The following is a 17,846-nucleotide window of genomic DNA, read 5'->3' as shown; positions in this document are numbered from 1 at the left end:
ATAAACATCAAGCATTTCACAAATCATTGAAGTTCATGACTATCCAAAAGTCCACAAATGACAAGCCAGAAAGGAAAATCCCAAACAAATAAGAAATCATTCCAAAAGTTCCATAAAAATTCATGATCAATCCTAACATCCAGAAGAAGCATCATGCGAAAAATCTCATCATTTGGCATTTAATTGGCATGGTAAAGAAAATCCACAAGTTGAAGAAGCAAAGGTGTGACACACATTGTCACACCTACATTAACCAGATCATATCTCAACAACCAGAAATGCTAAAAATGAAAACTCAACACCAAAATGTCAATTAGGATGTCTAGTTTAAGCATGCAAAGTTTCAAGAGCATTGGATAAAATCTCATCATTTCATGAAGCAAATGGCAAGGTAGGTCAAGAAAACACACACATACACAAACCCTAAGCCAAATTAAATTCCATCCGTGCACAATTTCGGGAAAAAATCTCATAAAATACTAGACATCATGAGGAATAACATGCAAAAATTCCCAAGTCATTTGGATCATCCATCATTGAGTTATGATTTTTCTAAGTGGATAAAAAAATAAAAAAATCATGAATGGGGCATGTATGAACATGGATGAGAAAAGGAACAAAAAATGCAAAGGCAATAATTGAAACTGTCCTCGGCCAGATTCGAACTGAAGAGGAATTTGAATTAAGGCGCTTAACAATGAAACGCGCCGTTTCATTAACATTACGTGGCAAGGCAAATGAATGAGAGCCAATCAGTTTGGCACGCAGGATTCACGTGGACTAGTGCATGGCGGATAACACGAAAATGCATGCAACAAGCGCTAAAATGGATCAAATGCTATCTGGAAACAGAAACCCTAGGTGTTCTTCATGTTCATCGTGATTTTCCAGGTCAAGAACAATTGTGCCAGAAATTAAAAATGAGTACACCAATGTGTTCATCTTTCCATACACAACACGAATCCATGCTTAATTTAACCTAAATCTCACTATCATGAACGGATCGAGCAAGAGAAGTTCCACATGCTAAACTTAAAATCAACATAACTATCTAATTTCTTCATGGAATTCAATGATCTAAATTACAGTGTACTCAGTGATGAAAGATCTACCATAAGCATACATCAATTTCATGAATTAAGGAACTCGAGTTCTAACCTTAATGGAAATGCAGAAATGAAACAGGTTGATTCAGGTCCTGGAAAGTTCAAACAGTTCTTCCTTAGTGCTCATATGAATGAATGAAGGAAGGTTTGGAAGTTAAGCTTGCACGATTTGTCCAGAAAATCCAACTGCCATGGATGAGCTTATGCTTCAACAGTCCTTCAACTTGCACGAAATCTTTGGAATCTTGCTTAAAACTTGTTCTACAATACTCATGGATGATGATTCAATCAAGAATGAAGCAATGTATGTGGCGAAATTTGATGAAAGGTGAGAGAAAAAGTTTGAAGAGATTGGTGAACTAGATCTAGATCTAAGAATTTTGAACTGTTAATCATGAAAACAGTTATGCTTTAGCTTATATATGGTCTGCTAATGATGTATGCTAATCACAATTAAGCAATGCCAAAGTAATTAGTGAAATTGAAGGTGTTTTGGCCAATTTTGCAAATTCACCTCATGTGCATGCATGCAATGCTACAGTGCACGATTTCCTTCTCAATTCACTCGGAAATGTTGTGTAGAAGCCAAGGCAAGTGTAAAAATATGAAAACAATGCATAGTTTTTGAATTTGGAATTTCCCTCCAAAATTCAAATGAAAATGCCAATATTTTTGTAATCAAAATGCATGGCTTATGATGCATGAATTGGATAGTGCATATCAAGAGAGAAATGTTGCAAAAAGAACCACTTCATTTGGCCTTATGGTTTGAAAGTTATGCCTTCTTGAAGTTCAAATTTATCTTGACCATGATTGATCCATATCTTCTCAACCATACATGAGAAATTCATGTTCTTGGACTTTTTGGAAAGGGGAGAGAAAGATCTTCAACTTTCATGTTGGAAAAAATTTCATTTGAAGCACTTTTGATGATGTGATCTTGAGGAGAAAACCTTTCCATTTTTGGCAATTTTGAATTACAAGTCACTTTCTATTTTTGGAAACTTTTCATCTGACCTCAAATTCTTCATTGTTGATGTTTGAAATGTCAAATGAGACTTGTATGGACATGAATGAAGCCTCTCTAACCATCTTCCACCTTCAAATCCATGATTGAATGCACAGTTGACTTTGGTTGACTTTTTCCAGTTGATAAATGACTTGGTCATGCACAGATGAATTTGAGCCCCAATCTCTTGATGAAATGGCTCCAAAATGAAACCCTAGCTTCCACAAGCTCATTATAACCATGTAATGATCCCCATCTCAATGAATACCTCATCTCCTTGACAAACCCTGATTGGCTCAATACAACTGATTAGGGTTAACCAGAGGTTAAAACCCTAATCCCAAGGAAACTTGCCAGGAATAATGAACCTCTTGGTGATGATAAGACCATGATGATGATGACGTACCATTTCAACCAAGATGATGATCAATCCATGAGACCTTTAGGCTTGAACCTTTTAACCTCTTTATCTTCTGAGAAAGACCTAGGAGGATGACTTGCTTATTGTTGCCACATGATATGCAAAGATGGAATGACTAATGTCCTAAAAGATGAAATGCAATATGTTAAGCTAGTCCCAAGAAAGGAGGGCAAATTTTGAGGTGTTACAGCTGCCCCTATTCAATCCACTATGAACCTGTCGATGTGAATAGCCTCGGCTTTCAGATGATCAGGGTGAAGAGTGATTGAATACCAAGAACAGACGAACAATTTGCACTCTTGATGGGAAAACAATTAACAATGCCTGTCAGAATCGGCGAAGAAGCAATCTCGAAAGAAGAATCCGTCTGGTACGGAGAAACGTCGGCTTGAACACCGGAACAGAATGTTGACCTGTACCAAAATAAATGGTAACACAGGAATAACCATGGCCTGAACACCACTTATCCGCTGGGGATTTATTACTCTCTATTTTCTTTTTCTTGAACTCCGAAACTTTCTGATGATTTCCTCTTTTCATTGTTTTTATTGAACCCCGAACAAATATTTTCTCTTGCGCGAATGATCCCGTATCACCGCAATTGAACCCCGACAACTTCATAGTAGTCTTGTTTGCCAAATAATGAACCCCACTCTCCATTTTGAACCCCAGTCGCCTGACGATAATTTGCGATCGCCATTGTGAACCCCGTTCTCCAGAAAACACCTAGTGTCTCCCTTTTGTCCATTTGGACCCCGTTCTCCAGAAAATGCCGCAACACTTCCTTTTCTCCATTTGAACCCCGCTCTCCACTTTCTTGTGATAATTCCGCTGGCAACGCCGGAAATAACACCAAAAATACCACTCTGATGGCGACATATCAGAGGGTACACCTTCACAAAAGGAAGGTAACATGTGCATCTCTTCCTCAGAAGACACCCATAACGACCTCTGTTGGCCTCAGCCAGAGTCTAAGGTGACACATGAACAAAAGATAATCCTGAGGACCTCATCCCGGATATCATCTTCAACTCCAATCTCCATTTGAACCCCACTCTCCAGAAAATGTCTCAACACTTCCTTTTCTCCAATTGAACTGTATTTTCGCGCTGATCGCGTAACGTCCTTTGATTTTATTTCCATCTCCGCCCGACGGAAAATTTTCCTCCAGTATCGTACTATTGGGGAACATTACTAACCTGACGTCATGATGCTAAACTCCTCAGAGTAACATCTCCAAATTCTATCTCGCACGACAGAAATTTCCTCCAGTATCGCACCACTGGGGAATATTGTGGACCCAACACCATGATGCTGAACTCCTCGGAGTATCATCTTCACCGACCGACAAAACCCATTCTCAGATGGTAACCACAGCTTGGGATAACTGATGCTTGCAATGCTGATGCTGATCTTCCAACCAGCGAAACCACTTCTCAAATGGTAACCACAGCTTGAGACTAGCTTATGCTTGCAATGATGATGCATGATTTTTTAGCGCAATGCTACGCAATTTATTATGCAATATGCTATGATCTCTTAAATGATGCATGCATAAAAAGTATCCCCTTCAAGGGACTCTTCTGGGGAGCTCGAGGCACTCCGCTGAGGAACTTGCCAACACTCTGATCTCCACCCCGCTGGGGAATAGCACTGCTGCTGGGAAATAGGCCACCCTTACCAGGAATAACCTCCTCTGCACCCGATCCGCTTGGGGACTTCGCTGGGGAAAGAACCACCAACGCACTCTGTGGGGAAACCAACAATATCTGACCTGCTGGGGATACAACAATCCCGACTCTGCTTGGAGAAACCACTACCAATAGATACCTCCGCCGGGGAATAGCAACCTTCAGGCCTGGCTGCTGAGGAAATACCGATCTCAAACATGCTGGGGAGGTAACCATCCTGACCCTGCTAGGGAAAACACAGACCTTGAATCTGCTGAGGAGGTAACAATCTCAACTCTGCTTGGGGAAACCAGGAAAGTCTGGCACAGAACACCCGTCGACTCGTCGAACCAGGGCATTCACCACCCAAATCCACTGTCAGCTTTCCAATTTTGAGAACTCCCAGACTCGTCTGGACTTTTCTGATTCATAACCTTGTATTCCCGACTTCTCCGTATTCTACGGCGATCGAACTCCTGGGATTCAATACAGACTTTTCAATCTCAGACTTTGAAGAGTCTTCTTGATTAATATCCAGGATCGTCGTACGTCTTCGCCGTATTTTCACCATTCTTCCATTCATTCGTCCCTGATTGGACTCCATGGGGATCTTTTGTCAAAAGCTTCCACATCACAACCTGCAAGTGAGTGAGGATACCTAACAGTACCTGCAAAAAAGATCGTTAGATAAAACCGTGCCCCCGGCGTGTCAAGATTTCAACACTTGGGTCGCTCAACCTTCCGAATAAGATTTCAAGCTTTCAATCTTATAAACATGCATTGGAAGGGACCTGTATGTCTTAAAATGCAAAGATTCTTTATCAAAAATAACTGGATGTTTTTGCAATCAAAGCGGTAATGAAAACAAAAACAAAATTATTTGACTGAATATGCATTTTATTGATTGAAAAAGTGTGGCTCAAAACTGAGCAATACAAAGGAAGCAATTCCTGAAAAGAGGTAATTGCGCACAAAAGGAAAAATCTATCCTAATGGCAATGTGAAACCATGATCTCATCGAGTTCCAACTCGGTTACACCCCATATGTCCTCAGACTCTCCGTGCTTTCTGCCTTCTGAACAAGACGATTCCGACTGATCCCTATCGGGGATTATCCATGTTATATTCAAATTACAAACGATCATGCCAGACGTAGTTGTTCGTTTCAATCCCTCTTTTGCCTGGACTGCCCTTTCGAGTTTTTAGTCCACCGGGATACCCTTTTTTGCCCAAGTCGCCTTTTCAGGTTTTCGACTTGCCGGGTGTACAGTTTTTTTTCTCTTTATATCCCTAATTTTTGCCCGAACCTTTTCATTTCTTTTTCGGTTCGCCGGGATGCCCATTTTTTCCTGGACTATTTTATTCTTTTCGTCCAGCGGGTCTCTTATACGAAGTATTTTTTAACTGCGTCCGCATTCACAGGGGATGGAAAATCCTCACCATCCATGGTCGTTAGCAACAAGGCTCCGCCAGAGAAGACCTTCTTGACCACGAATGGACCTTCATAATTGGGTGTCCACTTGCCCCTTCGATCGTTTTGAGGAGGAAGGATCCTTTTCAGCACCATATCACCTACGTGATACACATGAGGTCGTACCTTTCGGTCAAAAGCACGCTTCATCCGCTGCTGGTACAACTGTCCATGACAAATGGCTGCCAGCCTCTTCTCCTCAATCAGGCTTAACTCTTCATACCGGGTCCTTACCCATTCCGCCTCTTGCAATTTCACGTCCATCAGGACTCTCAAAGAGGGAATTTGAACCTCAACCGGTAACACTGCTTCCATTCCATATACCAAAGAGAAAGGTGTTCCCCCAGTAGATGTACGCACCGGAGATCGATACCCAGTATACAAGCTTCGTACTCAACCACCATGGTTGGTGCATTCAAATGTTATCCGGGCCACAAAAGGAATGTGAGATCTTTTTGGCGTGACCAAAACGACACTAACTCATCCACATTAACCCCATCAGACATCAGAATCCGTTCGGATTCAGGGTCAGAACCCTAGCTTCCACAAGCTCATTAGAACCATGTAATGATCCCCATCTCAATGAAGACCTCATCTCCTTGACAAACCCTGATTGGCTCAATACAACTGATTAGGGTTGACCAGAGGTCAAAACCCTAATCCCAAGGAAACTTGCCAGGAATAATGAACCTCTTGGTGATGATAAGACCATGATGATGATGATGTACCATTTTAACCAAGATGATGATCAATCCATGAGACCTTTAGGCTTGAATCTTTTAACCTCTTTATCTTCTGAGAAAGACCTAGGAGGATGACTTGCTTATTGTTGCCACATGATATGCAAAGATGCAATGACTAATGTCCTAAAAGATGAAATGCAATATGTTAAGCTAGTCCCAAGAAAGGAGGGCAAATTTTGAGGTGTTACAAACAGGTATCCGGTAAGGAACAATATAATGCAAACTCCCTGGAGCAGAACATTCCTAACAAACAAAAGGATCCAGGAACCGTCACAGTACCATGCACAATCAAAGAAAGAACCTTCAAAAAGGTACTAATAGATTCTGGAGCTAGTGTGAATCTGATGCCATTATCGATCTATCACAGGCTGGGTATTAGAAATATCAGTGATATAAAGACCAATCTGAAGTTTGCGGATCACTCAAGAAAAGATGCTTATGGTATGACTGAAGGTGTGCTGGTAACAATAGCGGACTTGACTTTCCCAGTCGATTTTGTAATCCTAGACATACTTGTAGACAATGAGGCACCCATCATTCTGGGTAGACCTTTCATGAAGACGAGTCAATGCAAGCTCGAAATGGATGAGTGCACGTTAACCTTGAAAGTTCACAACAAGAAATAACATTGAATGCTATTGAAGACCAGGAGATAGAGGAAGATACAAAATCTCAGTATCAAGTAGGCTTAATCAGGATATTGAATACTATCAAAGTCTCACCACTGCCAGTAGCCACCCTAAACGGGAAGATTCCTAACATCGAAAGGAAGGTTAAAAAGGAATTGTGGCACAAAGGAGTCAACACTGATAAAAGAGACAACGTCCGAGTTATAGACAAGAGGTGCAACAAGGTTTTGAACCTGAAATACCCTCTATGATAAGGGAAGTGAACTGTCGAGCCATGCGACGTTAAACGAAGCGCTTCGTGGGAGGCAACCCACGCGTTGGATTTCTAATTTATTTCATTTTTCTTTTTCTTTGTGTGTGCTAAAATTTTGTTGTAGGGGAGGAGGAGAATATGAAGGGCAAAGTCACAAACACCTCAAAATGGAAGGAAACCACACAAGTGCAGTAAAACAACAGTAGTCGCTGTGAGTCCCCTTTGTATCTAGATTTAAACATTGAGGTCAATGTTTAGTTCAGGTGTGGGGGGGGGGGGGTTCCTTTCATGTTTTATTTCGTTTTCATTTTGTTCATGTTTTCCTTCATCATTTGTTTTTATTGTTTATCGGTGTGTACAGGGTGATGAGAAATTATGGACGAATCCGGGATCGGTTGTAGTGGATGAAAGACACCCCTCATACTTGTTCTATTAAGGTACCCCAGAAGTTGATGCAACCATGAGAAAGTAAAAGTCGGACACAATTTGGTGACACTGGACCAAGAGAGCGGTATGATAGAACCGAATGGAAAAGAAACCACATGACACTAGGAGGCTTAAGAGCTTGTAAGTTTAACCAACATGGTGAGAATACAAAGGCCAAACACTAAATATCATGAGAGTTCAGCCAGGTATGACTCTATCACTCTGATTTTGCGTATGTTCTTTTGATACTTCACAGCATGACAACACACACTAAGGCAAGTTGTTTGTTTAGCCAGAGCCTTTCTAGCCAACCCTTTTTGTATGTTTACCCTTCGTGAACCCCGTTGAGCCTTAGCCTTTTTGTTTGTAATAAACCCCATATTAACCATTAATCATTCATTTCTTCCATTATTCGGCATGATTGTTGTGAGTTACAAGATGTGCAAAAAGCTAAGTTTGGGGTGGTAATATTGAAAGAAAAGGCAAGTGCATAATAAGAGATCTAAAAGCAATACAAAAAGAAGAGACATGTGTATGTCCAAAAATAAAAAAAAGGAAAAGAAAAATGCACTTGCCAAGACTGAAGACTCTAACACCTGTAAAATGCTCACAGAGAATTGAGTAAAAAGAGTCAAAAGTGAATAAACCCCCAGAGCTATGAGTTAAGCACGAAAAGAAAAAGAGAAAAGCAAACAACATGAATGCCGAGTTCAAAACCATTTGTTATCCATTTCTGTGTCTATCCTACCGCACCCAAACCCCGTTACAACCGAAAAGTCCTCATAAAGTGTGTGGAATCTGCTGTTGTAGTGAAATTAGATGTATTCAAATTTAAGAGTTTGGTATTGCATGTTGTGCTGTGAGTGTAAACACCATAACCATGAGAGATGTTGTGAGTATGTGAAAAAGCTTGCAGGTAACGAGGCTTTTGATGTGGAAATGTGGTGAATTGTTTGAGTCGGGAAAACCGAAAACTTGATTGGAAAGGAAGAACACAAGTTGTGAAGGACAAGGTTGCATTGTGGAAGAGGAATTCGTGGGTGACCTTTGTTTGGACTCAATACATCACTTGAGGACAAGCAATTAGACAAGTTTGGGGTTGTGATCGGTCACCATTTCCATTGAATTCCCACCTTTTATCCGACATATTTTCATCACTTTGGTAAGACTTGTGATTGTTTTTAGTTGTTTTACAGTCATTTAACATATGTTGTTAGTTTATGACCGCATTGCATGTTGTTACACGTTTTTGTCCAAAAAGCCTCTTTTATGCTTCGATTTGGTAGTGTTGTTGTTACAGGTTGTTGCATAGGTTAAAAAGGGCTAATAGCTGATGGTTGGATGCTCAGAAAGGCAAAAATACGAAAATACAGCAGGTCAACACGGGCCCCAGTGTGCATCAACACGGCCCGTGTTGTTTGTCAGGAAAGGAGAGCTCTAAGAGGTAAAACAGAGGTTTAACACGGGCACCCGTGTGAATCCACACGGCCCGTGTTGATGCCTCTGTAGCTTGCTCTAAAAATGCATATTTTGAAGAACACACACGGGCACCCGTGTGAATCCACACGGCCCGTGTTGATGGGCGCGGCTGAGAAACTTCACTTTTTGTCATGTGGATCCATTCTGCTCATTAAGGGTATTTTGGACCTTGTGCTGGGAGAAAATCCATTAGAGAAGCTATTAAAAGACTTGGGAGAAAGGAAGAAGGAAACTTTTGGATGTACGAAAGAAAACACTGCACTGAAGAGATAGCTACTAAGGAGGATTTGAAGACGACGAGATTCAAGGGCATCACCCATTGAAGATCAAAATCTCCTAATTCTTTGTAATGTTTAATTTCTATACTATGATTTCTTTGAATACTATGAGAGGCTAAACCCCCAATGCTAGGGGGTGGTCCTAATTTGATCTGATGTTATGAATTCTATCTAAGGATTTCCCTATTACTCTATTACGAATTTCAATTCAATTGTGCTATCCCTTCAAAAGATATATAATCACCTTTAGGTGATATTGTCAATATTATGGATTAACAATCTAAATTTATAACAAATTGATTGAGAAAAATTAGCACCCAATGAACATAAGCATTTAAAATGATTTTATATGGAAATAGCACAATTAAAAAAAGAATGGAAAAGTGATACAGAGTGATTCTCTAATCTTTCAATTATTGTGTGTGAGAAATACTCTTTTTTTACCTGACACGTATATAATTGTGAAATAGATATATGAAAAAAGAGATTAAATATGTAGAAGCATACCTTAAAACTCAAGTGACGAAAAAAAGGAAAACATGTTCTGAGGCGGTAAAAAATTGAAGATATTATAACACATGAAAAACGGATCAAAAGTCATTATAGAATATGAGAGCTACAAAGCAACAACATCTTAAGGAGATTAACAGCGGCTTAAAAACCCCAAATAATTAGTTTGTGAGCCACAAGAGGCACATCAATCGCAATCGTTGTACTATTTTCATTAGCTAGCAAACAAGAAACACGAAGGTCGGGTAGGGAAGTGTTGGGGGGAAGTAGCTCATGTTGCCACTAATAACGACTCACGAATCTAGTTGTTGGAGGTAGTGGCCGCAAGAAATTGACTTCTAGGAAGCTATAGTGACTTATGTATGGTTCACTGTGCAACACTCCTCAAAAAGCAAGTCTAGTTCAATTGGTTCATTAGTATTGGCTCAGGTCAGGTCACATCATGCTTTCACTGGTTAATAAGATATTTTTGTTCTCATTCTTTACATCTCCCTCTTGTTTGTTTTGGCATTTATTACGAGATTCTCTCTCTCTCTAACGTGAAAACTCTAAAATAGGAATTATAAAAATCTAAGTCATTCTTATACATACATCACTGAATAACAATACTTTAATTGGAGATGCAAGGCATCGAACCCTGTACCTCTCGTATGCAAAGCGAGCGCTCTACCATGTGAGCTACATCCCCATATATAAAATTATTCTTGAATTTTTAAACTCAACAATACAATATTATTTCATCAAAACTAATGGTAAATAAGTTGCATGATTGATACAAAACATTTATTCATGCAAACAAGAAAGAAAAAAAAAGTCAAATAAATCTAAATTTTTTTTTTTATAAATAAAATTACTTTTAAATACTTGTGTTAGCCCTTCAAAAGTCATATATGAAGGAGAACTGCGATCCAAAACGCAGCGGAAATTAAAATTTTCTCCTTTAGTGATCCTTACGAATGGGCATGATCAGTATAGAATATTTACCTCCGTTGACGATTGAAACCTTTGATGCAGATCTACAAGGCGATCACGAACGTTAAACGACGACAACGCCTCTACTCAGTCCACACGAACGGATTCCTTCAATCTCAGTGCTAGCTTCTATGAATGAAGGCTTTGAGTGAGTGAGTGAGAGAGAGAGAGAGAGAGAGAGAGAGAGAGAGAGAGAGAGAGAGAGAGAGAGAGAGAAAGAGAGAGAGAGAGTGAGAGAGAGAGAGAGAGAAAACGAAAAAATGCAACTGCAAAAAAAGAATGCTTCTGCACAAGGGTTCTATTTATAGAACCCCTTGTGTGGGGTTCAAGCTAAAAGGCCCACTTAAGTGTATGTGGCCCATATCATATAATATTCCCAAATTCACTTAAGCCCATGGTACCTTACCATATTTCGTATTCTATTTAAGTACACCGTACCTTATGATGTTCTACAATTCACTTAAGTGCACCGTACCTTACGGTGTTCCTTAGTTACTCTATCTCTCATCAATCTGTCCTTTGTGTGTGACTCTGTAGGTTTTCACGGCATTGGCAATTATATTAAATCACGTATTTAACATAATAAACAGTGAGCGGTATCTAGCAACACATCACTACTACCCAAGACACGAAAATATCATGTGATCTGACAAATCCTTCTGTGATAATACTTATGTGCATAATTACCCTTTTACCCTTATGTCTATATTGAACACAAGGCATAGACCGTGTCATCCTTGTCCAGTTCAATATTGGGCCCATAGACATTTAACCTGTTATACAAGATGGGCAAATTCCATCTAGGTCACTCATGTCCCTAAGCATGCTTCGTGGAGTACCCATCAATTATCTTTATGGTTAACCAGTTACGAAAAACGTTTGATCAGCAATAAAGCACTCGACTCTACATCTAGGGTCCATAGTGGTTTCAGGTCGAAGGGTGGTATACACCATTATCACCATGAGAATAACTTATGAAACTTTGTATAACTTTCTATATAGTACTCTCATAGCGGGTCAATCCAGTATAAATATTACTCTTAATATTCATACCTATGTTTAAGACTTGATAACTCTTTATCCATGATCCATGAGATGTGATCATCAGTCTATATACATAATAGTCTTAATGCTTTAATGTTATCCCACTTCACAATAATGCTCGACTACGGATACTTTAAGAATAGTGTCCTTATGTTTAATGTGATCTCATGATCAAGTCACACTTGATACATTAAACGGACTAGCTATCCTAAGGACTTTATTAAACAAACATAATAAAGAAAAAGCCTTTTATTATTAATAAATCATTCGATACAAGTACCAAACATATTGGCCTCTAGGGCTTACACCAACAGTATAATCACCTTTAGGTGATACTGTCAATATTATGGATTAACAATCTAAATTTAGAACAAATTGATTGAGAAATATTAGCACCCAATGAACATAAGCATTTAAAATGATTTTAGATGGAAAATAGCACAATTAAAAAAAGAATGGAAAAATGATACAGAGTGATTCTCCATCTTTCAATTATTCTGTGTGAGAAATACTCTTTTTTTACCTGACACGTATATAATTGTGAAATAGATATATGAAAAAATTGATTAAAGATGTAGAAGCATACCTTAATACCTCAAGTGATGAAAAAAAGGAAAACATGTTCCGAGTCGGTAAAAAATTGAAGATATTATAACACATGAAAAACGGATCAAAAGTCATTACAGAATATGAGAGCTGCAAAGCAACAACATCTTAAAGAGATCAACAGCGGCTTAAAAGCCCGGAATAAACAGTTTGTGAGCCACAAGAGGCACATCAATCGCAATCGTTGTACTATTTTCATTAGCTAGCAAACAAGAAAGACGAAGGTCGGGTAGGGAAGTGTTAGGGGGAAGTATCTCATGTTGCCACTAATAACGACTCATGAATCTAGTTATTGGAGGTAGTGGCCACAGGAAATTGACTTCTAGGAAGCTATAGTAACTTATGTATGGTGCACTGTGCAACACTCCTCGAAAAGAAAATCTTGTTCAATTGGTTCATTAGTATTGGCTCAGGTCAGGTCACGTCATGCTTTCACTTGTTAATAAGATACTTTTGTTCTCATTTTTTACATCTCCCTCTTGTTTGTTTTGGATTTTATTACGAGATTATCTCCCTCTCTCTCTCTCTAACGTGAAAATTCTAAAATAGGAATTATAAAAATCTAAGTCATTCCTATACATACATCACTGATTAATAATACTTTAATTGGAGATACAGGGGATCGAACCCTGTACCTCTCGCATGCAAAGCGAGCGCTCTATCATTTGAGCTACATCCCCATTTATTAAATTATTCTTGAATTTTTATAATCAACAATACAATATTATTTCATCAAAACTAATGGTAAATAAGTTGCATGTTTGATACAAAACAATTATTCACGCAAAGAAGAAAGAACAAAAAAAAGTCAAATAAATCTAAATCTTCTTTTTTTTATAAATAAAATTACTTTTAAATACTTGTGTTAGCCCTTCAAAAGTCATATATGAAGGAGAACGGCGATCCAAAACGCAGCGGAAATTAAAATTTTCTCCTTTAGTGATACTTACGAATGGGCATGATCAGTGATAGAATATTTACCTCTTGTGACGATTGAAACCTTTGATGCAGATCTACGGAGCGATCACGAACGTTGAACGACGATAACGCCTCTACTCAGTCCACACAAACGGATTCCTTCAATCTCAGTGCTAGCTGCTATGAATGAAGGCTTTGAGTGTGTGTGAGAGAAAGAAAACGAAAAATGCACTGCAAAAAAAGAATGCTTCTGCACAAGGGTTCTATTTATAGAACCACTTGTGTGGGCTTCAAGCTAAAAGGCCCACTTAAGTGTATGTGGCCCATATCTTATAATATTCCCAAAATCACTTAAGCCCATGGTACCTTACCATATTTCGTATTCTATTTAAGTACAACGTACCTTACGATGTTCTACAATTCACTTAAGTGCAACGTACCTTACGGTGTTCATTAGTTACTCTATCTCTCATCAATCCGTCCTTTGTGTGTGACCCTGTAGGTTTTGCGGCATTGGCAATTATATTAAATCACGTATTTAAGATAATAAATAGTGATCGGTATCTAGCAACACATCACTACTACCCAAGACACGAAAATGTCATGTGATCTGGCAAATCCTTCTGTGATAATACTTATGTGCATAATTACCCTTTTACCCTTATGTCTATATTGAACACGAGGCATAGATCGTTTCATCCTTGTCCAGTTCAATATTGGGCTCATAGACATTTATCCTGTTATACAAGATGGGCATATTCCATCTAGGTCACTCATGTCCCTCAGCATCCTTCGTGGAGTACCCATCAACTGTCTTTATGGTTAACTAGTCACGGAAAACGTTTGATCAGCAATAAAGCACTCGACTCTACATCTAGGGTCCATAGTGGTTTCAGGTCGAAGGGTGGTATACACCATTATCACCATAAGAATAACTTATGAAACTTTGCATAACTTTCTATATAGTACTCTTATAGCGGGTCAATCCAGTATAAATATTACTCTTAATATTCATACCTATGTTTAAGACTTGATAACTCTTTATCCATGATCCATGAGATGTGATCATCAGTCTATATACATAATAGTCTTAATGCTTTAATGTTATCCCACTTCACAATAAAGCTCGACTACGGATACTTTAAGAATAATGTCCTTATGTTTAATGTGATCTCATGATCAAGTCACACTTGATACATTAAACGGACTAGCTATCCTAAGGACTTTATTAAACAAACATAATAAAGAAAAAGCTTTTTATTATTAATAAATCATTCGATACAAGTACCAAAAGTATTGGTCTCTAGGGCTTACACCAACAATATAATCACCATTAGGTATTACTGTCAATATTATGGATTAACAATCTAAATTTAGAACAAATTGATTGAGAAAAATTAGATGAACATAAGCATTTAAAATGATTTTATATGGAAAATAGCACAATTAAAAAAAGAATGGAAAAATGATACAGAATGATTCTCCATCTTTCAATTATTGTGTGTGAGAAATACTCTTTTCTTACCTGACACGTATATCATTGTGAAATAGATATATGAAAAAAGAGATTAAAGATGTAGAAGCATACCTTAAAACCTCAAGTGATGAAAAAAAGGAAAACATGTTCCGAGGCGGTAAAAAATTGAAGATATTATAACACATGAAAAACGGATCAAAAGTCATTACAGAATATGAGAGCTACAAAGTAACAACATCTTAAGGAGATCAACAGCGGCTTAAAAGCCCCAAATAAACAGTTTCTGAGCCACAAGAGGCACATCAATCGCAATCGTTGTACTATTTTCATTAGCTAGCAAACAAGAAAGAAGAAGGTCGGGTAGGGAAGTGTTGGGGGGAAGTATCTCATGTTGCCACTAATAACGACTCATGAATCTAGTTATTGGAGGTAGTGGTCGCAGGTAATTGACTTCTAGGAAGCTATAGTGACTTATGTATGGTGCACTGTGCAACACTCCTCGAAAAGCAAATCTAGTTCAATTGGTTCATTAGTATTGGCTCAGGTCAGGTCACATCACTCTTTCACTTGTTAATAAGATACTTTTGTTCTCATTTTTGACATCTCCCTCTTGTTTGTTTTGGATTTTATTACGAGATTCTCTTTCTCTCTCTCTCTCTCTCTCTAACGTGAAAATTCTAAAATAGGAATTATAAAAATCTAAGTCATTCCTATACATACATCACTAATTAACAATACTTTAATTGGAGATGCAGGGGATCGAACCCTGTACCTCTCGCATGCAAAGCGAGCGCTCTACCATTTGAGCTACATCCCCATATATAAAATTATTCTTGAATTTTTAAATTAACAATACAATATTATTTCATCAAAACTAATGGTAAATAGGTTGCATGTTTGATACAAAACATTTATTCATGCAAAGAAGAAAGAACAAAAAAAAGTCAAATAAATCTAAATCTTCTTTTTTTTATAAATAAAATTACTTTTAAATACTTGTGTTAGTCCTTCAAAAGTCATATATGAAGGAGAACGGCGATCCAAAATGCAGCGGAAATTAAAATTTTCTCCTTTAGTGATCCTTACGAAGGAGCATGATCAGTAATAGAATATTTACCTCTTGTGATGACTGAAACCTTTGATGCAGATCTGCGGAGCGATCACGAACGTTGAACGACGACAACGCCTCTACTCAGTCCACATGAACAGATTCCTTAGATCTCAGTGCTAGCTGCTATGAATGAAGGCTTTGAGTGTGTGTGTGAGAGAGAGAAAATGAAAAATGAAACTGCAAAAAATGAATGCTTCTGCACAAGGGTTCTATTTATAGAACCACTTGTGTGGGATTCAAGCTAAAAGGCCCACTTAAGTGTATGTGGCCCATATCTTATAATATTCCCAAAATCACTTAAGCCCATGGTACCTTAACATATTTCGTATTCTATTTAAGTACACCGTATCTTACGATGCTCTACAATTCACTTAAGTGCATCGTACCTTACGGTGTTCATTAGTTACTCTATCTCTCATCAATCCGTCCTTTGTGTGTGACCCTGTAGGTTTTTGCGGCATTGGCAATTATATTAAATCACGTATTTAACATAATACACAGTGAGCGGTATCTAGCAACACATCACTACTACCCAAGACACGAAAATGTCATGTGATCTGACAAATCGTTATGTGATAATACTTATGTGCATAATTACCCTTTTACCCTTATGTCTATATTGAACACAAGGCATAGACCGTGTCATCCTTGTCCAATTCAATATTGGGCCCATAGACATTTATCCTGTTATACAAGATGGGCAAATTCCATCTAGGTCACTCATGTCCCTCAGCATGCTTCGTGGAGTACCCGTCAACTGTCTTTATGGTTAACCAGTTATGGAAAACGTTTGATCAGTAATAAAGCACTCGACTCCACATCTAGGGTCCATAGTGGTTTCAGGTCGAAGGGTGGTATACACCATTATCACCATGAGAATAACTTATGAAACTTTGCATAACTTTCTATATAGTACTCTCATAGCGGGTCAATCCAGTATAAATATTACTTTTAATATTCATACCTATCTTTAAGACTTGATAACTCTTTATCCATGATCCATGAGATGTGATCATCAGTCTATATACATAATAGTCTTAATGCTTTAATGTTATCCCACTTCACAATAAAGCTCGACTACGGATACTTTAAGAATAGTGTCCTTATGTTTAATGTGATCTCATGATCAAGTCACACTTGATACATTAAACGGACTAGCTATCCTAGGGACTTTATTAAACAAACATAATAAAGAAAAAGCCTTTTATTATTAATAAATCATTCGATACAAGTACCAAAAGTATTGGCCTCTAGGGCTTACACCAACAATATAATCACCTTTAGGTGATACTGTCAATATTATGGATTAACAATCTAAATTTAGAACAAATTGATTGAGAAAAATTAGCACCCAATGAACATAAGCATTTAAAATGATTTTATATGGAAAATAGCACAATTAAAAAAAGAATGGAAAAATGATACAGAGTGATTCTCCATCTTTCAATTATTGTGTGTGAGAAATACTCTTTTTTTACCTGACACATATATAATTGTGAAATAGATATATGAAAAAAGAGATTAAAGATGTAGAAGCATACCTTAAAACCTCAAGTGATGAAAAAAAGGAAAACATGTTCCGAGGCGGTAAAAAATTGAAAATATTATAACACATGAAAAACGGATCAAAAGTCATTACAGAATATGAGAGTTGCAAAGCAACAACATCTTAAGGAGATCAACAACGGCTTAAAAGCCCCAAATGAACAGTTTGTGAGCCACA

The 17,846-nt window shown here is 38.0% G+C and overlaps 2 non-coding genes across 2 annotated transcripts; both read right to left on the bottom strand.

Annotated features, from left to right (window-relative positions):
- Window positions 1–13,224: 13,224 nt before the first annotated feature.
- Window positions 13,225–13,297, bottom strand: TRNAA-UGC (transfer RNA alanine (anticodon UGC)). Its single transcript has one exon. It is a non-coding gene; the product is annotated as a tRNA-Ala (tRNA).
- A 2,459-nt stretch (window positions 13,298–15,756) lies between these two features.
- On the bottom strand, window positions 15,757–15,829 carry TRNAA-UGC (transfer RNA alanine (anticodon UGC)). Its single transcript has one exon. It is a non-coding gene; the product is annotated as a tRNA-Ala (tRNA).
- Window positions 15,830–17,846: the final 2,017 nt, after the last annotated feature.

Source organism: Lathyrus oleraceus, chromosome 7 (genome assembly GCF_024323335.1).
Source record: "Lathyrus oleraceus cultivar Zhongwan6 chromosome 7, CAAS_Psat_ZW6_1.0, whole genome shotgun sequence".
In the NCBI taxonomy this organism is placed as follows: domain Eukaryota; kingdom Viridiplantae; phylum Streptophyta; class Magnoliopsida; order Fabales; family Fabaceae; genus Lathyrus; species Lathyrus oleraceus.
The sequence above is the reverse complement of the archived record's forward strand: the minus strand, read 5'-3'. Positions and strand labels throughout refer to the sequence as shown.